At 36.8% G+C, this 27,547-nt stretch overlaps 1 protein-coding gene and 1 long non-coding RNA gene across 2 annotated transcripts in view; one reads left to right on the top strand and one right to left on the bottom strand.

Moving 5' to 3' along the window:
* Positions 1 to 27,547, bottom strand: part of NR6A1 (nuclear receptor subfamily 6 group A member 1) — a 232,504-nt gene that overhangs the window by 107,052 nt on the left and 97,905 nt on the right. The window lies entirely within an intron of this gene.
* LOC123521668 overlaps positions 12,096 to 27,547 on the top strand; it is a 51,181-nt gene continuing 35,729 nt past the window's right edge. Inside the window, exon 1 of the long non-coding RNA XR_006680055.1 lies at positions 12,096 to 12,395. This is a non-coding gene — a long non-coding RNA (uncharacterized LOC123521668). The remainder of the gene's footprint in view (positions 12,396 to 27,547) is intronic.

The following is a 27,547-nucleotide window of genomic DNA, read 5'->3' as shown; positions in this document are numbered from 1 at the left end:
AAATTATGTCCATTTTAATGACTGAATTTTAGGATATATTTTTCCCATGTCAGTTACAATATGGTCACCACTGGACATAACTCTAAAACGAACTATTTGGATAAAGGGATCTGTATCAGTTGATTAAATAAAAAATGATTTTTTTCTTTTTGAGTCTACTTACCAAGTATAAGTAGTCTCTAAATTGCTATGAAGCCAAGCCATTTTCTACAGTTTGCATGTATACACCACCTTAGCTTTAAAAGAAATGGAACTACTCTGTAATCTCATATATTATTGCATGGGCCAGCTGTCAGATGCATACATTGTAGGGAGAAATGGGCCAAGAATCTCTTTCCAAAGATTAGTTTAACTTGTCTGGTATTTACTCTTTATTGGGGGGCATTTACTCTTTGAAGATGAAAAATTGAAATGTGTCCAATTCCAATAACTCCGGCTTTCTTTTGGGTCTAGGATAAGAGTTTAGAATTGGGAATCCAGGACGGATGATCCCTTCAGGACCAGTGGTGGGAGTGGCGATACTGGGAGGGTCAAGGGAGGGTGGAGTAGAAAGGGGAAACCGATTACAAGGATCTACAAAATACCTCCTTCCTGGGGGACGGACAACAGAAAAGTGGGTGAAGGGAGACGTCAGACAGTGTAAGACAGGACAAAATAACAATTTATAAATTATCAAGGGTTCATGAGGGAGGGGGAGAAGGGAGGTGGGGGGGAAACGAGGAGCTGATGCCAAGGGCTTAAGTGGAGAGCAAATGTTTTGAGAATGATGAGGGTAACGAATGTACAAATGTGCTGACACAATGGATTTATGTATGGATTGTGATAAGAGTTGTATGAGCCCCCAATAAAATAATTTTTAAAAAAAGAAAAAAAAAAGAGTTTAGAATTCTGAAGATTTATAAAGCCTCTTGTGAAATCTTTTCAAATTTTAAACATGCTTCTTCTAACAGATTTCTAACAGTGTCATGGAATTATCTCTTTAACATAATCTTATTTTTTGAAAAGACGCATGATGATAAGTACTGGTATACTTTCTCGCTAATTTGCTGCATTACTTTAGGCAAAGAAGGTCTCCACTGTGGGTTTGTTTCCCCATCTGCATATTCATATGGTTGTAGGAGATATTCATGTAAGATACCTTTCAGCTATGATACTCTTGGATATCCTGAACCTGAACATTTCTAGGTAGATTAAATAAAAGAGCAAATACCCACTAATTCTAACTTGTCCTTTGTGCCTCTCCAGTCACAGCTGTGTAAGCAATCTTTCCACCTAACCATAGGTTCAACAACCCTAGAAAGATGAACAGGTGAAATTTTAACGCTTTTTATTTCTCATTTTTTGCTGACTGCTAAAGAAGAACTGGGGTCATTACCAAGGGTAAGGATAGAGGTGGAAAGTGGAAACAAAGCAGACATAAGTCAAGGAAATATAGCCTGTGTGTTACATAAGCTTCCTTTCAAATAACAGCTGAGGAAACCCTATGGTACATATGCACTGGGCCAAGAACTGAAATCAACTCGATGGCTCCCAACAACTGGAATAAATTAGTAAAATAAAGAGGTACATTCCTGTGGCGAGTCTCGAACCATCTCCTCAAGTGCTGGACTGCTAATCATAAGGTTGACAGTTTTAACCAAACAGCCAAAGGAGAAAGGCATGGCAACATCCTTCTGTTGACAGTTTGAACCCATCAACCCATGGGAGAAAGGAAAGATATAGCAATATGCTTTTATAAACCCCACTGCCATCAAGCTAATTCTCATTCATAACAGTCCAAGAGGGCAAAACAGAAGTGCTAGATAGGCTTTCAAGGCTGTAAAACTTTATGAAAGCAGACTGTCAAAACTTTCTCCCACAGAGCAGCTGCGGATTTGATACTTAGTCAGCAGCAAGCACTTTAACCGCTGCACCACTAAGGCCCTCCCTGTAAAGATTACCACCTTGAAAACTATGAGGCAGTTCCACCCTATCTTAGAGGGTTACTGAATCAGAATCGAGGAAGTGGCAGTGAATTTGTTTGGTGTTTAAAAAACCTGGAAAAGAACTAGTTTATGTCTAGTTTATTTTTAACACCAATCTGTCAAGTTTACTGTACTGTGGTGGTTTCCATATTGCTGGGGTGCTAAAAGCTATGCTACCAGTTTTCCTAATTCCAACAGGGTCATCCATGGCAAACAGGTTTCAGCAGTTTCCAGAGTAAAAAGAGGCTGGAAGAAAACTGGCCATTGGAAATCTCATGAATAGCAGCAGAACATTATCAAGCGTCATGCCAGAAGTGAGCCTCTTAGAAGGCACTTTAAATAAGCATGAGTAAAAGTTGCCTTCTTAAAGTGGAGTTGACCTTAATGATGGTGATGGAGCAAAACTTTCAGGACCTTATTTGCTGATGGAGTATAATTCAAAATGAAAATCAGCAGGAACAAATGTCCATTAATAGTCAAAATGTGAAATATATGAAATATGGCTCTAGAAAAATTAGACGTCAAAAATGAAATGGAACACATAAAGATCAATGTTCTAGACATTAGTGAGCTGAAATGAACAGGCATAGTTCATAATCGCACAATTATATGGACCATTATGCCAGGAATGACAAATTACAGAAGGATGGTGTTCCAACATCAAAAAGGACATTTAAAGATCTGTCTTGAAGTCCAATGTTATCTATAATACCCATACACCTAAAGGGAAGATCAATTAATATGACTATTATTCACATACAAGCACCAACTAGTAAAGTCAATGATGAAAAAATTGAAGAATCATATCAACTTCTGCAGTCTAAAATTTATCAAACTTGCAATCAAGTTGTATTGATAATTACTAGGAATGGGAATGCAAAAGTAGAATACAACAGAATGATCATATACTTGGAAAAATTGGCCTTGGTGATAGAAATGAAGATGGAGATGAATAAACTTTGAAAGACCAATTACTTCATTGTGAATACCTTTTTTTCAACAACATAAATTGCTGCTATACATGTGGACTTTACCAGACAGAATAGAGAAGAATCAAATTGACTACATCTATGGAAAAAGACAATGAAGGAGTCTCCTCTTCGGCCAAAACAGAGCCAGGGGCCAATCGTAGAACAAACATCACCAATTGCTTATACACAAATTCAAGTTGAAGCTGAAGAAAATTAAAACAAGTCCACAAGAGCCAAAAGATGACCATGGTACCCCACTTGAAATATCATTTCAAGTACAGGTTTAATGCACTGAATACTAATGACCAAAGACCAGATAAGTTGTGAGATAACACCAAGTACACAAAGAAAGTAAAAGGCAATTAAATTTCTCAAGCTGAAAGAACTGAAGAAAAAATTCAAGCCTCAAGTTGCAATATTGAAGGTTTGTATTGTATTTCATTAAAATACATAGGCAGAATGAAGATGGAATCCACAGAGTCACTGTACCTTAAAGAACTGGTCAACATTCAGCCATTTCAAGAGTTAGAATATGATCAAGAATTGATGGCAACTGATAGAAACCAGTCTTACTGGTCAGATACATAAGTGGAAACACCAGACACTATGGCTTTAACTCACCCTTCAGATCTGGAACTGAACTCATCCCTGTGGCTCTAACAATACAATCAATAGACAGGCCTACAAGTGGAACAGGAACACTATTTAGAAAAATCAATCATTTGAAATCAAAAGGTCAGGATTTACCCCAGGTCAAAGCTCAGATGGGTTTGAAAATGAGGAGAAATAGAAACAGTAAACAGGGAAGAGGTGAAATAAGTGATGTTGCATTGAGAGGATTGCAGTCAATGACATGAAAACAAAATGTGTATGAATTGTTGAAGATAAAACTGATGATATACTCTATAAACCTTCATCCAATTCACAAAAAGCCAAAAACAAACGATGGTATAAACGAGAAAAGTAAAAGCTGTAATAAAAACACTGACAAAAACCAAGTCTCCAGGAATTGACAGAATCCCAACTGAAAATACTAATTACAATAAACAAATGCAGCATCAGAAACACTCACTAGTTCATATCAAAAACTTTAGAAAACACGGGGAGGAAACGAGCCAGTCAGGGTGCAGGGTAGCAACAATGAAACATACAACTTTCCTCTAGTTCCTAAATGCTTCCTCCCTCCCCCGCCCCCCCAGCCCCGCTATCATGATCCCAATTCTACCTTACAAATCTGGCTAGACTAGAGGGTGTACACTGGTACAGATAGGAACTGGAAACACAGGGAATCCAGGGCGGATGATCCCTTCAGGGCCAGTGGTGAGAGTGGCAATACCGGGAGGGTGGAGGGAAGGTGCGGTAGAAAGGGGGAACCGATGACAAGGATCCACATATAACCTCCTCCCTGGTGGATAGACAACAGAAAAGTGGGTGAGGGAAGGACGGTAAAAAATGAGGAGTTGACACCAAGGGATTAAGTAGAAAGCAAATGTTTTGAGAATGAAGATGGCAACAAATGTACAAATGTGCTTCACACAATGGATAGATGTATGGATTGTGATAAGAGTTGTACGAGCCTCCAATAAAATGATTTTTTTTTAAATTTAGAAAACAGTTACCTGGAGAACTTACTAGAAGAGATCAATCTTGGTGCCCATTCCAAAGAAAGGTGACCCACCAGAATGTGGAAATTATCGAATCAGGAGGAGGACTTGAAAAACGTGCTGGTAAAAATCAAGGATTGCATTCTTCAGTATGCGCTACAACTCATTGTGAAGACAAAATCCTCACAACTGGACCAATATGTAACATCATGATAAATGGAGGAAAGGCTGAAGTTGTCAAGTATTTTGTCTTGGATGCTAATAACTTATGGAAAATATTAAGAAGAATGGGGATTCCAGAACACTTATTTGTACTCATCTGGAGCCTGTACATAGGTTAAAAGGCAGTCATAGAACATGTTTGAGCCCATTGTTGCAGCCATGATTTCTGTCAATCCATCTCATTAAGAGCTTTCCTCTTTTTTGTTGACTCTACCAAGCATGGTGTTCTTTTTCATGAATTGGCCCCTCTTGATAACGTCCAAAGGATGTGAGACAAAATCTTGCCATCCTAACTTTTCTAAAGAAGATTCCAACAGGTATTTGCTCTTCTGGCAGTCCCGGGCATGTTTAGTATTTTTTAAGCAGCACCATGATTGATAACTCATAATCTAAGGAATTTTCTTTTTTTGAAGACATTTATTCAGCATCATGATTATGGGTACAAAACAAAAACTACATTAAAACCTTTTGTTGGAATGCTTTACACATTCCATAGAAACTAAGGTAACCTGTTTGGGACAAATACAGTCCTCAAGTTCTTTTGTCCATATACATGAGTATTGTTTAAAACATGTCTTATTTGTAGCAGCTACACCCTGCCACCACTGAGCTTGGCTGAGTTCACAAATCTGTTGTAACCTGTAGCTTCCCTGTCAATTCTCTGGCTCTCGTCTCCTAGGAATTTTCTTGTAAAGGACCAATCCTTTCTATAAAGCATATCTCTGCAGGTGTGACCACCTGGCAGTGCCACTGTAAGGACTATCAACCTGGTATGAGACGTTTCTCCCAAGATCATAGGATTATTTTTTCCTAAATCCTACACCCACTAAATCCATACAATTGATGAGAGAACCCAAGGCCTCTAGGAAGGTAAGGATTCGATTATTCTTTCAACATTATTTATTGGGTGCCTAATATCTCTGCACTGTGGATTCAAGTGCTCACAAACCTGGTGTGATCTTTGCCCTTACAAACTTATAGTCTGGTAGAGGAAACAGATGGTAAGCAAGCATGTAAAGGAATACTCAATTATAATTATTATAAGTTGCAGGAAGCCTGTGTAACATTATGCAAGGACCTAACCTGGCCTCTGAGGTGAAGTAGAAATTCAAGCAAAGCATTGAGAAGAGTTGGCAAAAGCCAAATTACCCACAGAAAAAAAGCCAAGCATGTATTTTTCCCCCCTCAAAAAAAATGGCCTGCTTTCTCTGCCCTCTGAAATCTCAGCCCCATGTCTCTCCTTGGTATTCAGAGCAACTTGTACCTGTTGGCATCACTGAGTTGATTTCATGGCAATGTTACAACCAGTTTCTAAATCTGCCTCCTCTAATAAATGGTAAACTCCTCCAAATACAAACCTTATCCAAACTGCTTCTGTGCCTCAGGTGCCCACCATTGGGCTAGATACTGAGTGTTGCTGTATACTACTCTTCAGATTGGTCATTATACAAATTACGCAACTCTGTTCCTGTTCATTGCGATCTCTCTCCTACACTGCAAGAAACACTAACAAGTTGTTTCAGTGAGTTCTAGTAGTAGATTTTCTATCACTGATCTCAACATGTGCCATTGCTCTCGATTCCTTTGTTGTGGTAAATTTTGCTTATTTACATGGATTATACAGAATTGACTTTTCCACTGTGGGTGGTTACTTCCAAGTGTAAGACTACAATCAAGAGTAGCAATGTGCTAAAAAAACCATGATACGAAGATCACAAGATAGGGAAATATTCACAAGCAATGCCAACAATCACCAAGAGCTGGAAGAGGCAAGGCAAAATTCTTCCCTAGAGCTTAGAGGAGTGTGGCACCGCCAACTCCATGATTCCAGACTTCTGGCCTGTGAACTTGAGAGAACAACATATATGCTGCTTTAAGTCACCAAGTTTGTGGCAATTTGTTATGGCATTCATAGGAAAGTAATCCAGAAAGAAGTGTTTCCAAATAAAAAGTTTCATGAAATGCAAAAGAAATATAGCAGTATTTCTAAATTAATCTGTGATTTCATGTATCATTTAAAATGTATCTATAACTAAATAAATATTATAAATAAAAACACTGAGTCGATTCCATCTCACTGACTCTGTGGATCAAGCTAGAACTGCCCTTGTGCCTTTCCAAGATTATAACTCCGGTGTGCAGCAGAAAGCCCCATGTTTCTCTCAGGGTTGACCTCATGGTTAACACAACCACTACACCACCAGAGCTCCTAAATAAATATCATAAGTTGCTGTTAATTGTTGGGTACTGCCGAGTTGGTTTCTATTTATAGTGACTCTATATAGAATGAAACCCAACTACCATGCTGTGCCATCCTCACACTGTTGCCATATTTTAGTCTATTTTTGCAGTAACAATGTCAATCAAACTCCGTGAGCACCTTCCATTTTATCAAGCATGGTATCCATTTCCAACTTCTTCTTAATAACATATCTAAAATATGTGAGACCAAGTCTCACTATCTTTGCTTTTAAGGAACCTTCTGGTTGTACTTCTTTCAAAACAGGTTTATTTCATCTCTGTCAATTCACAGTATTTTCAATACTTTTCACGAACACCGTCATTTGAATGCATCAGTTCTTTTGTGGTCTTCCCTATTTATTCTTGAATTTTCACATGCATCTGACCTAACCCATGGCTTGGGTTAGGTGAACTTTAATCCTCAGAGACATTTTTGCTAAAACTTCAAAGAAGTCTTGTGCAGATTTACCCAATGCAGTATGTCCATGAGTGTTGACTGTGGATCCAAGTATGATGAAATCCTTCACTTCAATATCTTCTGTTAATGATAGTATCTATTGGTCTAGTTTTGAGGGTTTTTGTTTTCTTTACAGTGAATTATAATTCACACTGAAGACTGTAGTCCTGGATGTACATCAGCAAGTGCTTCCCAGCAAAGTTGTGTCAGCTGTATAGCTTGGGTTGTTAGAAACCCAATCCTGATGCCCAGTTCTTCTTCATATAATGTAGCTTCTTGGGTTATTGTTCAGTACAGACAGATTAAGCAGAGTGAAAAGATACAACCCTGATGCATTATATCCTTGCTCATACAGCACCCACTAGATCTAAGAAATACACACACAATGAAACCATGAGTAGCTACACCCCTACCCCACACAACTAAAAATAAAAGTAAGTAGTACTGGAAGAAATGAGACAAAATAATAGTGATTTTCAAATAAGAGTACTCCATTCAATGGGGAAAGAAGAGCCTAAGCCAACACCCATACCTCACACACATATAGAAGTTAACTCAAATGGATCTCTGACTAAAACTGTAAAGTATTTAGAAGATAAAATAAAACTTTTATAGTCTTGTTTTTAACAATTTATTTTTAGATAATGATGTTAAAAGCATAAATACTCAGAAGAAATCAATAAATTAGACTTCATCAAAAGTTAAAAGTTTTGTTTGTCAAAGGGTTCTTCAAGCGAAGAGACAACCTGAAGAATGGGAGAAAATATCTGGTAACCATATATCAGATAACAATTTAATATGTGGAATATATGAAGAATTTCTACAACTCAAGCAAAATTTCTAAAAATAATTTTATTGGGAGCTCTCACAGATATCATAACATTCCATAGGTTCAATAACATCAAACAGAATTGTACAATTGCTACCATTGTCAATTTCAAAAATAACCCAAGTTAAATAAATAATAATGAACAAAAGGCCCTATCTCCAAAATTTTTTTTAAAATCATAGCGTTGTGAATGAGGGGGAGTGCAGAGTGGGGACCCAGGGCCCATCTGGGGGAAATTGGACATCCCCTTGCAGAAAGGTTGTGGGGAGGAGACGAGCCAGTCAGAGTGCAGTGTAGCAACGATGAAATATACAATTTTTCTCTAATTCTTAAATGCTTCCTCCCCCCACTAGCATGATCCCAATTCTACCTTACAAATCTGGCTAGACCAGAGGATATACACTGGCACAGATAGGAACTGGAAATACAGGGAATCCAGGACAGATGAACCCCCCAAGGACCAGTGGTGAGAGTGGCAATATCCGGAGGGTGGAGGGAAGGTGAGGGAGAAAGGGGGAACAGATGACAAGGTCTACATATAACCTCCTCCCTGGGGGACGGACAGCAGAGAAGTGGGTGAGGGAGATGTCGGATGGTCTAAGATATGATATAATAATAATTTATTAATTACCAAGGGAAAGGGGGGAGCGGGGAGGGAGGGGGAAAAATGAGGAGCTGATACCAAGGGCTCAAGTAGAAAGCAAATGTTTTGAGAATGATGATGGCAACATATGTACAAATGTGCTGGACACAAATGATGTATGTATGGACTGTGAAGAGTTATATGAGTCCCTAAAGAATGGTTTTTTTAAAAAGGCCCTATCTCCAAAGAAAATATGCAATTGACCAATAAGTTCAGAAAATATACTTAAAGTCATTAGTCATTAACAAGTACAAATAAAAACCACAATGAAATTTCAGTCCTCCTGCTACTGGATGACTTTTATCAGACAAATAAATAATAACAAATGTTGGAAAAGATGTTTAACTTTGGGGGAAATCTGTTTACCATAGCAGCTGTACCATTTTACATTCCCACTACCAATTTCTCCAAATCATTGCAACTACCTGTGGCTTTCCATCTTTTAAATCATAGTTATCTCAATGGGGGTGACGTGATATCTCATTGGGGTTTTGCTTTTCATTTCCCTAATGACAATGGTTCAAATATAATAGCAATTGTGAGGAGGTGAAGTACTGGCAGTGTTTCCCATTATTTTGTACACAAGATCACTATGAGTCAGCACCAACTCAAAAGGCACCTAACCATAAATGATACACATCTTTTCATGTGCTTGTTGCTATTTTGGTGAAATGTCTTTAAATTTTTTGCCCATTTTTTACCTGGCTTATCTTTTTAACTGATAATCTGTAGGAATTTTTTATGTATTCTCAAAAATAAGCCCATCTGATAAATGGGCCCTCTACAACACACACTCTCTATAGATATAGATATATAGAGACATATATATATGTTGTCTCTTCACTTTCTTGATAAAAGTTCTTTTTATGAACAAGTTGGGTTTTTAAAAATCATTTTATTGGGAGCTCGTACAACTCTTATCACAATCCATCCATACATCCATTGTGTCAAGCACTTTTGAACATTGGTTGCCATCATCATTCTCAAAACATTTGCTTTCTACTTGAGCCCTTGGTATCAGCTCATTTCCCCTCTCCCCTCTCCACCATGAACCCTTGATAATTTATAAATTATTATTATTTTGTCATATCTTACACCATCCGACGTCTCCCTTCACCTACTTTTCTATCGTCCATCCCCCAGGGAGGAGGTTATATGTAGATCCATGTAATCTGTTCCCCCTTTCTCCCTCACCTTCCCAGTATCTCCACTCTCACCACTGGTCCGAAGGAGTTCATCTATTCTGGATTCCCTATATGAACAAGTTTTTAATTCGGATGAAGTCCCATTTGTCTATCCTGTCTTTTGTTGTCACATCTAGGAATCCATTGTTAAACACAGCCTCAAAGAATTATCATTTTTTTGGTTGTTGTTTTTGGGGTTTTTTTTTTCCTTCACTGTTTTCCTCTAATTTATGACTTTTAATTCCTACATTTAAGTCCTTGATCCATTTTATACTGGTTTTTTTATATCATTTTATTCAGAGTTCATACAACTCTTATCAAAATCTATATATACATCAATTGTGTAAAGCACATTTGTACATTCATTGCCCTCATCATCCTCAAAACATTTGCTCTCCACCTAAGCCCCTATATACTGATTTTCATATATTGTATGAAGTATGGATCCAGTCTTATTTTTTTGCATGTAGAAATCCAGTTGTCCCTGCACCATTTATTAAGGAGACTTTTCATTCTCCATCGAATGGACAGAGCGCCCTTGTCAGAAATCAGTTAGTCACAGATGTACAGGTTTAATTCAGAATTTTTCATTCTATTGCCTTGGTTAATCTATCACATATCAATAGACTATTTTGATTATCGTATGTTTTGAGATTGGAAAGGCACAGACATCCTATTTTGTTGTTGCTGTTGTTCTGAATCAATCTAGCTTTTCCAAAGTTATGAGAAGACTCCAACACTTATAAGAAATTACAAGCACATAAAAAAATAAGCCCAGGATTTATAGCAAATTGTGATCACATGATTATTTCAACAAGTGTGATAAATGCAGAAAACATAGCAAAGCATTTGTATGTTTACATACCAGCTTAGAAGTATTTCAAATAATGCCAGGAGGGACAAGAAAGTCCATAGGGAAAAAATATATTAAATATTAGGGAGCATATTTAATATGTTAGTACTGAGGTAACATAATTTTGTTGCTTTTAATTTTTTTAAAAAAACTAGTGTCAACTTACATTAATTAAACAAACAAAGCAACCTTCATGTACTAAATACAAATATCACAATTGATGCCTGGTTTCTCAGTGGCCCAGAAAGATGAGAAATAAACCCCAAGGATCTTAGTTTAAACAGGCTGAAGAAAGCAAACTGTGGTTGTGTTGCATGATTCAAGGCTATGTCACAGCTCAGTGGGGTCTACACTTTGTTAGTTCTCCCCGCTCTCTTCAGGCAGTTTCCTATATGCCTACAAACTAGAATAAGAGTGACAGCCTCACAAAAAAGATAATGAGGGAAAAGAAGCTCCTAAGTATGTGCCCAAGCCCCCAAATTCCAAACTTAAATTCTTTGCTATTTAGACATCCAATTTTAATTCAGAGTTTTTTTACGTCAGTTTTATATATGTGTGTGTGTGTTTACATAAAATCTTAACAAACCCAAAGTATGAGGGTTAGAATAGTATGGACATCAGCTCTGGTTAAAACTCAAACTCACTGTGTCAAGGAGATTCTGACTCATACTGACCCTATAACTTCGGTTAAGATCTCAAAATAATTTTAAATCGAATAACTGGTTTAAATTAGAGCCAAGTCATCAATATTAGAATGGGTTCAGGCAAAGTGCCCAGCCTTCCTCCATTTCAGAAAGACTAGAACTTTTCCTGCTACAAGTCCACAGGTATGCACAACCTTCTGCGTACGTAATGCCAGCAAACAAAAGCAACACCTTCAAAGTCTCCTTCAGTGACTACAGGCAGCCAGACACTCAAACTGCCAGTCCAGAATTACAACCTCTGAATGGTGAGGGCTTCACGTTTCACTGATCAGGGCACAGCCCAATCAGAAGACAAACCCCTGCACTGCCAGGGACCAGCAAATCCGCTTTCTTCCAGTGTGCACATGACTGAATGTGCTTCTGTCCATCATCTGGGTCATATATAGTTCAATGCGAACAGAGCAGACAGGGCTGCAAGGAAATCTGGCGCAGTTCAATAAGCTCGTCTAGTCTGGATTCGTGTTCTCTCTCTCTCTCTCTCTCTCTCTCTCTCTCTTAACTGACAAACTCATTTCTCTACCGGGACAGAATGCTGTGCTCGCTGGAAGTTCCATTTCTACAGCAAGAATCCTATCTGGAAACAGAAGTTGTCCTCTAGCTACAGCAGCTTGAACTTTTTTGACTGTTGCTGCTTTATCTCACCACCCCCATTCCCTTTTGACAAAGATCCAACTGTAAAAAGTCTTACGTAACAGTTCAGGACTACTTCGGTTCTTTTCTTGGGTAAGCACTTTAATTTTTTTTTAAACTAAAAGCCATTTTAAAATTGAATCTGTTGAGAGGCATGACTAAAATCTTTTAAGTAGTAGTTTGTATAGTGAAATACTGTCAGTGGATTTTTTAATCTCATTTCTGCACGTGCTCCTTTGTTCTCAGAACAGAAGCTTTTTATACATACCCCATAACGCAGCTGGAGAGAGTTATGAAGTCAGTTATTACAAGGAACACAAAGGTTGCTTTGCATTCTTTGCCTTTAGATAATTCAATTTGTATTTGTTTTCTTTAAATGAAATATTTGAAGTAGAAAGAAATTCACAAAAGAATAAACTGTTGGAAAATCCAGAAAAGTTTGAAGTTTTTAACACCTTTTCTATCTTAGTTTTGTGTGGCCAAACACTTGTGCCGCCTGGGGCGGTGGGGGTAGAGGCAAGCGTAGACAGAGAGGAACTAAGCCAGACATGGACAAAGGCAAGAGCCAAAACCAGACAGTTCTGGCTGTTCGATAGGCCAGCAGTGAGTGAGACAGGTCAGCCAGCTGCAATTGGGGGGAGGGGGGCCTCAAGGAGGGTAAGGATGTGTGAGGTGCTCATGTGTTGATCGTGACTAGATTCTGAAGCTGCCAGCCATTTTCCCAGCTATGCTTTGTGCAATCTGAAGGAATGCATCTCCTCTGAAGCAGTCTTGCTAAAATCCCAATGAACGAATGGAGTGTAATAAATACTTTACCACATGGAATCAGGAAAATACTGGGATGTAGAGTGGGCATGAGGGAATGTAGAAGGTGTGGAAATTTTTTAGTGATCTGGAATGTGTTGAGTGACAGGAAGTGCCCCAAGGGCCCCCCCCCCCATCTTCTCAGTCGCGCCTGCTTTTGTCTAACTCTTGTTATCTATACACTACTGTTTACAAAGCTGTCTGAGTTAAAGACAAAAAGAAACATAAAGGCTCCTGTTCCATAGTACCTGTGATTTATCACGAATGTAAAAGCATTGTCTTTTTGAGGTATATTGGAGAATGGTAAAATAATTTTCCACAAGTAAATGAGAATTATGAATTATAGACAAGCTTCCAAATCTGAATTTTTAAAAGTCTCGTTCTGCTATAGCTTACCAATGCTAACTGGATTCCTAACTAGAATGAGCTTTGCTTTGTGTAGTTGATATGTTTGCATTTGAAGTTGTTTCCATTTTTTGGTATACATTTGGACTTTGGGTAGAAAAATATGCAAAGAAATAGGTAGAATGAACTTAAAAAAAAAGATTTTCTCCATTGGTATTTTAAAGGATTGGTTTTTTGAATAAAGAAGTTCTCTCAATTTTGCATGCATACATTAAAGAAAACTTTATGCTATCAGTGTAAGATAGGAAACTTTTAAAGAAAATTAATTCTAAGTGAAAAGCAAGCTATTTTCTCCAACTTCATATTATCAACGGAAACACTAAAACTTGAGAGAAAAGTGGCCAAATAATTAAACGGCTAACACCATTTTTGGCAATGAAATGGAAAATTAAGCATGAATAAAATATTGAAACTATTTCTACCGCCTACCACGAAGAAAGCTAGCGGCCAGCCTAAGAGTTCATCTTTCCTAGTGTGGCTCTGAGCCTTCATGCCGAACAGACGTTATTCACATGACGATTCGAAGTCCATTCATATATCTCACTACCTGGATTTGAATAGAAACCAGACAGCAATTCTTTAGTTCCAGCCACCATTCGCCCCACTGGACAATAGCGATTTGTTAGCGCAGAGTCACAGGCTGTCGGACACAAAGCTTGGAGCTGCAGAAAGATGGGGGAATTCAGAGAACAGGAAATTACAGGCTTGATGCACTCCTGGAAGCTCTGAGAATACAGAGAAGAAAAAAAAAAAAAAAGCAACCCAACGATGCCATGTTTAAGAGCTACTTCTAGCTTTTATAACCTCTAATGTCGTCAAAGCTCTATTGTTGGAGTACATAAAGTCATGTGCCCCATGTGCTCTTTTTCTCACTACGGGAAACTTCACTCAATGTCCTGGCATAGTCAGAAGCTGTATGCACTCATAGAAAAAAATAGGAGAATTTTACAGATACGTCAGAGAAAAAAAAATAGACTTTAGCAACATAAATAGCATAATAAAAATATTAATGTCTTTAAAAAATTCTTTCAAAAGACCAGACAAAACTAAAACAAATATACCAAGACTCTACAAGTAACAAATTGTTATCGAATAGCATATGAAATCTTCTATTTAATTTTGCAAAGTACCTTCAGAAGATACATAACAGAGTTTAAAAACTAATTTTTACATTATAAACTTTGGAGTTCTGGGCTATCCTTTCCAAAACAAAAAAACTAAAATTACAGTTTAAGACTTACATGGGCCTACTAGAAAGAAACATCAATTTCTTTTGTTGATTATTAAATCACTGTGGTTCTCTGACTACAATTTAGAAATTGTCTCTTCTTCCTTATCAAGACTTAAAAAAGAAAATTAACAGATGCTATAAGTGAGGAAGAGAGATCCTGTCTCCAATCTCAGTCAATGAGCAAGTCCTCATGCTGCAAACTGGAGCATCAGTAGGCCATATTGGTGCTCCATTTCAATAGCAGTAAATGGTTTTATTCTTCTCCCAGTCTGCTGTGATCCATTAACAAACACAAGTTCTGAAAGGTATCAAATCTGAAAGACTCATCAAATGAGATCATGAATGCTAAAAAAAATACTTTAAAAAACTTTTACAATTAAATGGTTTAATCATATTAAAAAGAGTGTGCAATCATCACTACAACCAATTTTAGGATATTTTCTTCTTTCTTGTACTCATTTTATTAGCTCCACATTTCCCTCCAACCTCCCCTCTGCCCTAACCATACGAAATTATTAATCCAGTTACTGTCTCTATAGATTTCCTGCCTTGGTTTCATTTATAAAAAAGGAACATACCAAAAACAAATAAAAGATAATCTCAACAACAACAAAACAAAACAGAAAAATCCTCAATCAAAAATAAGTTAAAAAAATAACAACAACCCAGAACAAATTTGAAATGGGTCAAAAGGGAGATCAAGTGATAAGGTATTAAATTTATCCTAATTATACCTGTATTAATCCATTTTCCAATGTATTCTAAAAGCTAGGCTATTCATGTCCCTGGTCATAATCACAGGAAATTCTCCAGAGGCTTAATCCACATGGGAACCCTGCAAATGGATTTTGGGTTTTCATTATCACCCATAGCTTTCTGTTCAGAATTTAAGCTCTAATACAATTCTCTCTTCCAGATTTTATTACTTACAATCCTTGGGTTCCATGAGCTTCTTCCACATGAAATTAACTGATACCTTGCTTAGGTGGCTGTTTGTTTAAAGACAATCCTATAAGGCCCCAGATTTAAGACCCTATTCTTTATGACAGTTGGGTACCATTTGATTTCTTCAAACATTTTCCTATAGCACCCATATCATCGCTGATCTCTTCATAAGGGCAAATATAAAGTAAGGCCACATCATAAGAACTAATTGTTCTTAAGTCAGAAAGTACTATGAAAACATAAACCTGTTCTACACTATTTGGTCCTATGATAATAATGGATTTAAGTTGCACATATACCAAATTTAATGTTTCTGGAAAACAAATCAGTAACCTTGAAGCTACCAATGACTGAGTTTCCTTAAATCCTATGATTACTCAACAAAGTATTTACAACTGTGTTGTCCAATATAGTAACTACTAGCTACATGTGACTATTTTAACTTAACAAAAATTATACAAAACTAAAAATGTAGTTCCCTAGTTGCACCAGCCACATTTCAAGCATTCAATAATACCAGGTGGCTAGTAGCTATCATACTGAATAGCACATATATATTTCCATCAATACAGAAAGTTATGCTAGGTAGTGCTGATCTAGACTATGCTCACATCCAGCATACATACCTTCAATGTAAACATCCAGCTGAACGGGAAAGAAATTAATCTCTAAGTAAAATGTAACAATGACAAGATTTGCTAGCACCATCACATACTTGAGAAGTAGATATAAGACATTTGAAACAAGGGTGAGAAAGGAAGTTCAGAACCTTATTTTCTTTCGGCCTGATAAATGAAATACTCCAGACAGCCAGTTAGCATGAAGAAGTTCTTATTACAAAAACTGATGTAACTAATTCCATATTCTCCCTCAAGTTTCACTGTCATGGACAATATAGAATAACAGAAAGTATAATGGCCTTGAAGTCAATCAGACTTGGGTTTGATTACCACCATCTACTTACTAAAGGATATTAGGCAAATTAATTCATGACTATGAGGCTCAATATCCTATCTGCTAAATGGGAACTAGCTACCCTGCAAGAGGACCAAGCAAACAATAAAGGTTCCAACACAATAGTTATTATTTATTATCCTTTTCCTTAATTTTCATGTGTGACCCATTACAGACTGATAGAAAACTATCCCAAACACAAGGCAAGTCACCATAAATAAGAATCCTAAAATATTAATACTGGCCATGTCGGCAATTCAACAAGAATAAAATGGACATTTCTGAATAGTAGACAGTTTTTCCCAGATAACATATGATCATATTATCTGGCATTACCCTAAGCAGCCTGGCTTTTCCCAGAAAAAGTTTCATGTCTTATTTGACTCAAGTAACCAATACAGTGCCTGTATGTTTAGAGTTTTATATTTTTATATCTGGGCTCAGGTTTTAGGGAGGACAGTGTTCCTATAGCCAAAAAGTAAAATCTATCCTGCAAAGATGTGCATGAACATAGTAAAGTGGGTAAAAGTAATGGTTTCCCAATACTGGAAACGTGATACATTTGTCCAGGAAAAAAGAAAAAGACAATTTTTAAAATGCAATGATAAAGATGCCTCATTCTCCTCTGCTGACATGACTGCAGTACACAGAACTTCTTTGTGTGAGTTGTTTTTAGTACACAGAACTTTAGATGGAAATCTTTAACAAAATACTGAAGCTTTTTAAAAGGAGCATTTAAATAACTTATTATAATAAGTTATAGTATATAATAAGATTATTATATACCATATATATAGCAAGCTCACAATAGCAGTAGCAATGGGTTGGCAAAAAATTTAATCCTTTGTGTCCTTCAGTTATTATTATGAATCTGGTTCACCAGATGCAATGAGTGGTACTTCCTCAAGGCTTTAATGATTTCATGTGAACCTCCTATCTGTCATCAAAAGAACTGGATGGTACTGGGTCCTTCTTAGGTGTTTAGATCTTGGTGGGAGAAAGACTAGGCTTTTTACTTCTGTAAAGAGTTACAGTATTGGAAACCAACAGGGGCAGTTCTATCATGTCCTATAGGGTCGTTATGAGTTGGCATCAACTCGATGGTAGTGAGTTTTTGTTTGGTGCAATTCTTAAGCTATTGTAAACCTCCTGGGTGCAAAAATGACTTTTTTTTTTTAATCATTTTATTGGGGGCTCATACAATTCTTATCACAGTCCATCCATCCATCCATTTTGTCAAGCACATTTGTTGCCATAATCATTCTCAAAACATTTGCCTTCTACTTGAGCCCTTAATATCGGCTGCTCATTTTTCCCCATCCCTGCCCACTACCCCCTCCCTCACAAGCCCTTCATAATTGATAAATTATTATTTTGTCATATGTTACACTGGCCAACGTCTTTATCCACCCTCTTCTCTGCTGTCCATCCCCCAGGGAGGAGGCTATATGTAGATTCTTGTAATTGGTTCCCCCTTTCTACCCCACATTTCCTCCACCCTCCAGGCATCGCCACTCTCACCACTGGTCCTGAAGGAGTCATCTGTCCTGGATTCCCTGTGTTTCTAGTTGCTATCTGTACCAATGTACATCCTCTGGTCTAGCCAGATTTGTAAGGTAGAATTGGGATCATGATCGTGGGGGTGAGGAAGCATTTAAGAACTAGAGGAAAGTTATATATCTCATCGTGTACCCTGACTGGCACATCTCCTCCCCATGACCCTTCAGTAAGGGAGTGTCCAGTTTTATATAAGAGTGTGAGGAAACAGATCTACGTGCATATATTTATAGGTTTAGTATTAAGGGAGCAGATGGACATTGGGCCTCCACTCAAGTACTTACTCAATGCAAGAACACGTTGTTCTATTAAATTGGCATTCCAGGATGCACACTTTCCCGACACAATTGCTGAAGAAAAATGTGTGCATAAGCAAATGTGGTGAAGAAAGCTGATGGTGCCCAGTTATCAAAAGATACAGAGCCTGGGGTCTTAAAGGCTTGAAGATAAACAAGCGGTCATCTAGCTAAGAAGCATCAAAGCCCACATGGAAGCACACCAGCCTGTCTGACCACGAGGTGTAGAAGGGACCAGTTATCAGACATCAAAGAATTAAAAATCATATCATTGTAAATGTGGGTGAGTGCAGAGTGGAGACTCAAAGCCCATCAGTAGGCAACTGGCAAAAATGACTCTTATGAACACGCAGACATGGGTTGGAATCTTGGATCTGTCATTACTATATGACCTTGAATAAGACCCTTCTCTTTACCTCAGCCTCTTTACCATAAAATTAGAATACTAATGCCTCCCTGACTGGCTTTTTTAAGATTCAGAATCCCATATATAATAGACGAGAATTGTTCTTTGTACATGAAAAATATTCTTGAAAATAAATGTCATTTCTGTGAAAGCACAATAAGGATTGAGGCCCAGCTTATTGTCCTCGATTCTTCTGATTCCTAGAAAACAGAAATAAAAGGGGTCTATACACTGAACTACAGTTTAAGCTGTCCTGCTTAATATTTAAATTAAAACAAACATGTACATAAAAAGTATCAAAATAAAAAAAAAAGTATCAAAATCACACAAAGAATTTCACATCCCAGTAATAAAAATATTGAATGAATATGGGAAATTAAATACTAATTTAATATTAAAAGGTATAAAAACACTAATTCCTTAAATTTTGAAATACTTCCCAGAGCCTCTCTTTTGTAATAATATTTCTACTAATTCCTCTTGGTAATTTATAACAAACATATTAAAGTCTTAATATATTGCCAATTAGTAACAAATTAAAATAGCCAATTAGCAAGTATGGGAGAGAAGATGTATATCTTTTAAAACCGAAGCCACAGAAGGAATTCCTGGGCAAATGTTTTCCTGCTACATCTCTGGTCATGTTTTAAAACTGAAAATAATCCAAGAGGAACTAGATATAATAGGTGTTTCTTTTTTTTTTGGTGTTTCTTAATAATGTTGAATAACTAAAAAAAATGTAAGACATGCCACATAACCTTTAACAGTATGTAAAATAGACTGTGTAAAGCAAACAGACGGGATATGGTGTAGTACAGTAGAAAGATTTCAAAAGTAGGTATATTTTCTTTCTAGACAGTGACTTCAAATCTTAGCTCCTCTACTGGCATTAAGTGACCTTTAACAAGTCACTCCTAAATTTCTGCTTCCAAGAAAATGAATTCACTGCTATCTAGTCAATTCCAAGACAGAGCAGATTACTCCATAGGGTTTCCAAGGTTATAAATCTCTATAGGACCAGAGAGCCTCATCTTTCTCCCCTGGAGCAGATGGCTGGTTTGAACTATCAATTTTGTGGTCAGCAATCAAATACCTGTCCATTGTGCCACCACGTAAATGCCAGAGGTTAAAGAATACCTTAAAAGGTGAGAAATTTGTATATCAGAGGATATTCATATTCAGTCTCTTCAATGCCTAGCTATCATAAAATGATTAAGTAGACTTCGTAAGCAGAAAAATAAGGACTTGGTTTAAAGGATTTCCATGGGTGTCATCAGCAAGGTTTCCAAAGGAAAGGATTCTGAAGGCCATCAGCAGGCACTCTATTTCTGAGTCTAGTCATTCATCTAAAGAATATTAAGCTCCCAATGTGCATAAGGTACGATGCTAGAAACAGGTTGAGTAGTGAACAAAGCAGATGTATGTATATTATCTTTTCTAATGGAGCTGTTAAGTTATAAACTGGGATAACTATTGGAAGCCATATCATCTAAAAACTGGTAGAGAACAGAGTTCAGAAACTTTGAGGATGGTTCCAATGATTTGGGGAAAATTGCCTTCCCATCGGCTGAAGTAGAGTTAACACAATTCATAAGTTAATGGAAGAATGTATACAATAAGCTTTATGTAAGCAAAGAGATATGTTAAGATTTAAGATCTTAATAGATTTTTCAGTGGACTCTTACATCAATTAAAAGAATGAAGTATCTTCAAATACATGGGCTAGTTTCACAATGAACACTACTGTGGTAAACCACTATCACAAAAACTCAGTCTTTTTTTTTTTTTTTTAATCATTGTATTGGGAACTCTTACAGCTCTTATTCCATACATCAATTGTATCAAGCATATTTGTACATATGTCACCATCATCATTTTCTAAACATTTACTTTCTGTTTGAGCCCTTGGTATCAGCTTCTCTTTTTTCCTTCCCTTGCCTCCCTCCCACCCTTGTGACCTCTTGATAAATTATCTAGTTTTGTTTTCATATCTTACACCAACTGCTGCTGCATTCCTTTACCCACATTTCTGTTATTCAACAATTCCCCTCAGATGAGCCAGTCAGGGTGTGATGTAACAATGATGAGAAATACAACTTTCCTCTAATTCCTAAATGTTTCCTCCCCGCTCCCACTACCATGACTCGAATTCGACCTTGCAAGTCTGGCTAGACCAGAGGATGTACACTGGTACAGATAGGAACTGAAAATACAGGGAATCCAGGGCGGATGAGCCCTACAGGACCAGTGGTGTAAGTGGCGAAACAGGGAGGGTAAAGGGAGAATGGGTAAGAAAGAGGGAACCGATTACAAGGAACTGTGTGTGACCTCCTCCCTGGGGGACAGACAACCGAAAAGTGGGTGAAGGGAGACGTTGGACAGGGCAAGATATGACAAAATACCAATTTATAAACTATCAAGGGCTCATGAGGGAGGGGGGAGCGGGGAGGGAGGGGAAAAATGAGGACCTAATGTCGGGGGTTTAAGTGGAGAGAAAATGTTTTGAGAATGATGTACAAATGTGCTGTACACAATTGATGTGTGTATGGATTGCGAGAACAGTTGTATGAGCCCCTAATAAAATGTTTAAAAAAACAAACAAAACAATTCCCCTCACAGGGGGGCAGGTATATGTTGATCATTGTGATCGGTTCCCCTCTTTCCCCTCCTCCCCACTCAGTCTCCTTTTGATGGATGTTTTAGAACAAGATAATTTCTGGTACTGGAATAAAGGGGTCTGGACATAGAACGGCATTCCAAGAGCAGACTGTCATGTGCTGGCGTATTGAATTTGATACATACCGTAGTACCTTTACTTTCTTCTCTTTCAACAACACATTGGATTGTCATCATGATTACATAGCTAGCTAGTCGGCATCTGAGACTAAATCTTGTCAACCATGAATATTTGAGGAAGGTACAATAAATATGAAGAGAAGAGGGAGGCTAGTGTCACAACTAGGCTTTTGTGACAATTCATCTTATAGACCAAAACCACTAATATCTAAAAGGTGTCTAAACATTAACTTTTCTTCCAACTGGAATTTGTCCTTTGCTGTTAAGAGGCTTATACAGAGAAGGTGCTGTTCCCAATGGAATTAAGTATATCCAAGTGCCATGATGGCAAGTTATCTCCACAGAACCTGAAGCTCCCAATCCAAAGTCCACATCAAGACATGCTTGTTCTAGTTACTTGGCACTTAGGACATTTGGGTTTCTACCTGGATTTCCCCCCACTGGTAAATGTTATAGCTTTTCCATTTCTTTCTTCACTGAAGAAAAAAGGTTAGGCAAATATGCTATTGTTGTTGTTAGCTGCTGTTGAATTTGCCTCCAACTTATGGCTACCAATGCATAACTAAACCAAACACTTCCCATGATAGGTTACAGTGGGGACTATAGTAATCCATAGGCTTTCAATAGGCTTATTTTTAGAACTCACATCACCAGCATTTTCTTCCCAATCCATTTAGTTCAGAAGTCCACAGAAACCTGTTCAATATCTTAAAAGCACACAATTTGCCACTGACAGGTGATAGTTACACACAGGTAAGTTGGCCTGGAATCAAACAACCCAGGTCTTGTGCATAGAAGGCAAGAATTCTACCACTGACCACTGACCCACTAATAACCTTGGCAAACATACTGAAAGTAGGTTAGACAGTTACGTCAAAAAAGAGGACCTTAATTTAGTCATCTGTTACTATGACCTACATTTTGGTGGAATTATCCCTGTTTGGCTTCTTAATAGCATAGCATTTCTCAGGCTCATTTCTCTATATATTAACAAAACAGAACTGTTTCTTCTGCTTGGCCATTTAAGAGCTTCTAGGTATATAGTTCATTCGTTCAAGAAATTTCTGTCGGTGTTTAGCTTGTGCCAAGTCCTATTCTAGGCATTAGGTACTTAAATATATCCTTAAGCACTATATATACATTCACCAAAATCTGAATTGTTTGTTTTTTGTTTTTTAACCATTTATTGGGGGCTTGTACAATGCTTATATGATCCATACATCCATCCATTGTGTCAAGCACATTTGTACATTTATTGCCATCATCATTCTCAAAACATTTGCTTTCTACTTGAGCCCTTGGCCTCAGTTCCTCATTTTTCCCCTTCCTCCCTGTTCCCCCATCGTCATGAACCCTTGATAATTTGTTATTACTATTTTGTCATATCTTACACTGTCTCTGACATCTCCCTTTACCTAGTTTCTGTTGTCCGTCCTCCAGAGAGAAGGTTATATGTAGATCCTTGTAATCGGTTTCCCCTTTCTACCCAACCTTTGTTCCACCCTCCCGGTATCACCACTCTCACCACCAGATCTTGAAGGGTTCATCTATCCTAGATTCCCTGTGTTTCCAGTTCCTATCTGTACCAGTGTACATCCTCTGGTGTAGCCAGATTTGTAAGGTAGAATTGGGATCATGATAGGTGGGGAAGGAAGCATTTAAGAACTAGAGGAAAGTTGTATGTTTCATCGTTGCTACACTGCACCCTGACCAGCTCGTCTCCTCCCCGCGACCCTTCTGTAAGGAGATGTTCAGTTACCCACAAATGGCCTTTGGGTTCCCACTCTGCACTCCCCCTCATTCACAATATGATTTTTGTTCCTTGATACTTGATACCTGATCCTTTGGACACCTCATGATCACACAGGCTAGTGTGCTTCTTCTATGAATTCAGTTTTAGCTTGAATATTGACTATGTCCCCCTAGACAAATTAGCCCTATGGTACATACCACTTCAAAGAGTTGTTGTGAGAATATTTTTCAATATCTAGCATGGTACAAAGAACATCATTGAATTTAATCAATAGAAGCAATAGCTTTACAAATCATATACATTACTATTATCCAACTTGCTTTCATAACTATTAAAGAGAAAATATCCAGTTTTCAAAATAATAAGTTTCAAATGCTTAAGTATATCTAAAATATTCTTTATCACATGTTAAGAGTTCAGCAGAATAGGAACATCAGTGAATGAAATATCATTCTGATTATTAGTTAATATTTTTTTTTGTTTAGTATTTCTGGTTATTACAAGTCTTCTATCCATATATGCCAAACACAAAGTAGCAAGAATATAAAATGACAACTACTTTGAAGTTGGGAAATAATGAAGAGATCACTGTACTCACAGAATTCTAAGACAGCAAAACTATATCTTTAATACTACTATTTCAACCAATTTAATCAGATACTACATAGAAAAATTGTATCCTAGCGATCTTGAGTCCTCACTCCTACCATAGTCATAACCAGAATAAGGAAAATATATCTTTCCTCTGAAAACTTTTACAAAAGTCACATAAAATTTCCCTGATGGTAATTTCTTGTGCTAATTAGTGATAGATATGTTTTATAAAATAACCTTTTTTTCCATTGGAAAGATAATAATATGCTAATTGCAGAATGGGAAAAACAAAAATTATGAGGACAAAACATTATTCATACTACTACTATATAAGGGTACCCACTGTCAAAATTTGGTAAATTTTATAAGTATTCACTTTGATTCATTTGTGACTTTAAAAATCTAAATTTGTTATTATACACATGACACCTGGCCTATATAGAAAATTTATAGGTCACCTGACCTATATAGACCCGTATAGACACCTGACTTATATAGAAAACCATAAAAAGAAAATTTGTCCCCTATAATCCCATTCAGAGGAAAATTCCTGTAAGTATGGTGTCATTCATACACCAATCCATTCTCTGTATACAGTCTTATATCCTGATTTGTTTACTAATAAGCACTTGTTTAAGTCATTAAAAATTACTTTTGTTAGTTAACTGGGTAATTCCCAATTTTTATTTATTATCAATAGTGCTGCACAGGTATTGTTATCCATATTTCTTATCGCTTTTTTGATATACCATCTCAGAAGTAGAAAATCTGAATCAAGAACATGGACACAAATGAGAACTTAAACTGCTGTATAAACCTTCACTGAAAACACTAAGATATTTTTGCTTTTTAAAAGCATAAATGCGATCAGAAATTTGAAACAGTTTTGTACCCCTATTAGCAAGAACTGATAGCACTTGTCTCATTCTAACCTCACAAACACTGAGAATGATTATCTAGTATCAAAATATAAGAAAGTTTGTGTTTACACGATAATGGAAACAAGAGACTTTAAAGGAAAACTTCAAGTGAATTAAGTACAGGAAAGTGGAAGGAGCTTCCTAATATGACAATGTACAGCTGCTTGGCAGCTGATAACAAAGAAAATCAGCTACTACAACAGAGTATAAACTTAACATTATTAGGCTTAGAAATCTCAGAACAAATCAAATTAAAACAAAACAAACTTTTATTTCATGGATACGATTTATTGCTGGAAACCAATAAAATGAATTAAGAAACAATCTCATCATTGGAGAAAAAACTACAGGGAAACTGTCAAAAACTGGAAAATGGAATTAAAAATTACAGAAAATCTGAAGCCTTCTTGTATGTCCTCCCCAAATAAGAGTAAAAAATTTTTTCTCATGGATTTGCTATGTATCAGGCACTGACTGCACAAAGCTCTTCTAAGCATGTGATTTAATCAACAACCATCTAGAGAATCAGGTATTACTATCAGTTCCATTTTATTAATGAAGATATTTAAGTGTGGAAAAGAAATGACTTGTCCATTGTCAAACTGATAACAATGACAGGATTTTAATTTAAACTCAGATATCTGATTCTTAAGGGACCTGTTTATTTCTCTATACAAGATTTTCTATGGCTTACTGAGAATTTTCTTCCCTGTTATTAAATTTCAAATTTCCATAATACTATGAACTAATATTTTTCTTAAAGCTTTAAAAATTAGAAGTGTAAACAATAATAGTCCAATTTGCAAAAACGTATTGTGTTTGCTAAACGTCAAAGCATTCCAGTTTCCATTACAGTAATGCTCTGTGTAGTATTTTAATGTTTCATAAAAGTATGTAAAATTTGGCATCTAGGAGCTATATGTGAATGTGAAAAATTCTTTAAATAGTGAAATGTAATTCATTAAAATTCTTATTTTAACCTACTTGTTCTGTCATAAAATAACCAAAAATATGTGGCCACTTAAAAAAAATGTGGTAAGTATACCCCCAAATTGCCATGTCAAAATTTTTACATACATAAATTCAGTGACAATTATGCTCACTGTTGTGTAATCATTACCACTACACATTTCCAAAATTTCACATCACTTTAATAGCAGCTATTGCCTCCTAAGCAAAGACTCCCTCTGTCCTCTCCCCGTCACCCCTCAAAACACAAATTCACTGCCATTGATGGACTCTGCCTCATAGCAACCCTACAGGACAAGGCAGAATTACACCTGTAGGTTTCCAAGGCTGTAACTGCTTACAGGAGTAGAATGTCACATCTTTCTCCCACCCCTCACCCCTAATAGCCATTAATAAACTTTGGTCTCTATACATTTAGCTATTCTAGATATTTCATATATTTTATTTAATTTTTAATCATTTTAAATTTCATAAATGTATCCTTGTATTTCAGATATTTAGTATATGAAACATCATATCTCTATAGTATTTATTAATGCAATATTTATCCCTATGTGACTGAATTCTTTGACTCAGCATGTGTTCAAGGCTCATTCTCATACCTTTTGATGACAAATGATTAGGAATTCACTTTATAAAATCATTAATTTGGGCTATATACAAAATTAAAGAAAACATATAGTCAGACAATACTAGTTTAATCACAGCTTCATTAGATTTCCATCTAAAGCACTCACACCCTCAGTTGTCTTGGCTATAAAAAAGGGATATTAAATTCATCATACAATTAAATGTGAAATTAAATGACAAAATGCTTTGTGTCCAACACAAAGTAGTGCTCAATTCTCTTGGAATGTTTCTCTATGCTCTAAATTTGCTGGTAAATATGGTCTATAAAGAAAATGAGAGGAATGCATAGACCAAATTTTATAGCTAGAAATTAATCCGCTCTTTAGTAAGTTTTAGGTTGTTTTCCGTTATTCTTTCAGTCAAATCATTCTATCAAACTTCCAACAAGTGTACAGTTTTTTTAAAAAAGGAGTACACTTTTTCATTCAAACAGTTACTGAGAACAATAAGCCAAGCACAAAAACCTGCTTCAACCTGTTCTGAAGGAGCTCACAGTTTAGGAGACAAACCTATAGACAGCTACATGGTGCTCTAAGTGCTAAGATAAAGGAAAGCCCAGGGTGTTATGGAAGCACAAAGCAGCAGCACATAACGTGGTAAGGAGAACATTTCTTGAGGGGAGGACACTTCTCTAAGAATATTGTGAAACAATATTGAAAGGTAAGAATTTGCAGTAAGTAAAGAAAAACTTAAGTTTCTCAGGCATAAGGAATCCAAAACCAAATTCACTGTAACTGAATCAATTCTGACTCACAGGGAGTCTATAGACAGGGTAGTATTGCCCCTATGGGTTTCCAAGGCTGTAATGTAAATCTTTTTACTTTTTTAAACATTTTATTAGGGCTCATACAATTCATCACAATCCATACATACATCAATTGTGTAAAGCACACATAAATTTGTTGCCCTCATCATTCTCAAAATTCGCTTTCCACTTGAGTTCCTGGAATTAGCTCATTTTCCTTTTTCCCCTCCCCCTCCCTCC

The sequence above is a fragment of the Echinops telfairi genome, unplaced genomic scaffold (assembly GCF_000313985.2).
Source record: "Echinops telfairi isolate 266 unplaced genomic scaffold, ASM31398v2 ScPeMD7_32;HRSCAF=126, whole genome shotgun sequence".
In the NCBI taxonomy this organism is placed as follows: domain Eukaryota; kingdom Metazoa; phylum Chordata; class Mammalia; order Afrosoricida; family Tenrecidae; genus Echinops; species Echinops telfairi.
Note: the sequence above shows the minus strand (reverse complement) of the source record. Positions and strands in the feature narration are given on the sequence as shown.